Source organism: Atractosteus spatula, chromosome 10, assembly GCF_055471065.1.
Source record: "Atractosteus spatula isolate fAtrSpa1 chromosome 10, fAtrSpa1.hap1, whole genome shotgun sequence".
NCBI classification, from domain to species: Eukaryota; Metazoa; Chordata; class Actinopteri; order Semionotiformes; family Lepisosteidae; genus Atractosteus; species Atractosteus spatula.
This window is the reverse complement of record NC_142715.1, coordinates 19,277,360-19,278,361: the sequence shown is the minus strand read 5'-3', so window position 1 is coordinate 19,278,361 and position 1,002 is coordinate 19,277,360. Positions and strand designations below refer to the sequence as shown.

Here is a 1,002-nt window from a genome sequence, read left to right as displayed (position 1 = left end):
GAATGGCGAGGCTACTTGTTCCAATATCATCTAGTCTCACCTCATATGGTGCCGATTCCTGGTTCTCATTTAAGAAAGAGCACTGTAAACACCGTAAACAGTGCAAAATGTGTGATGAAAGAAGTCGTTTCCCCCCTTTGTCTAAAGCAGAACACAGCGGAGTCATGCCGAGGGTTGTGAGATCAAGATTTCAGTGGAGCACTGTTGTCTACATCTTTAGCTACATGAGTTGGACATCCTCTTGTACACGGAAAGCAGATTGAGATCCTCTGACATGAAAAGTGCCAGATAAAGATTTCACATCCTTTCTCTTAGTGGTGGAGCTATCGCATGTAAATGAGGCAACTTGCAAGGCGAGCAAGCTCGGTGCACACCGAACGCAGATGTCTCAGAGCAGTTGAGACGTGTCCAAGTGGCTGTCAAAGGACGGCACTTTGCCGGCGCCGTGGCTTAGTTGGCTAAAGCGCCTGTCTAGTAAACAGGAGATCCTGGGTCCGATTCCCAGCGGTGCCTTTCTTCCTGTCTTACTGTACAGAATTCATCCTTAGGGGCAAATCCCATCCCTTTTAATTCAGGTGAATGCAAGTGTTCGTTTCCTTTCTGGAACAACTTGTTTTGAAAGAAATCTATACGGCTTGCGAAAGATGAAACACAAATCTTGCTTATCAGTGAAGAAGAGGTACTCCCAGCAGGCCAGCTAATACCAGCAAAGTTTTTTTTTCACCCTGACCCAGAGAATGGAGAAAAGCGAGGCGGCTGTGGCTCTGCAGTGTAATCAGTTCGCGAGTTTGGCGGTTAGCTGAAACAGTGGTAAATGGAGCTTGCCCCAGCGAGCAAGTCCTTATTCTTTTAAAGAGGATAAAAAATTAACTTCGCCGCCATTACTACCAGTTTTAAAAGACTGCCATGGGCACGGAAAAAAACACACTACAGATGACTTTTCTGGAACCGAAGCAGAGATTCCTTTTCGAACCAACTGATAAAGCTCAGCCAGTGAATACT

At 45.9% G+C, this 1,002-nt stretch overlaps 1 non-coding gene across 1 annotated transcript; it reads left to right on the top strand.

Annotated features, from left to right (window-relative positions):
• Positions 1–439: 439 nt before the first annotated feature.
• On the top strand, positions 440–513 carry trnat-agu (transfer RNA threonine (anticodon AGU)). The gene has a single exon. It is a non-coding gene; the product is annotated as a tRNA-Thr (tRNA).
• The last annotated feature ends 489 nt before the right edge of the window (positions 514–1,002 follow it).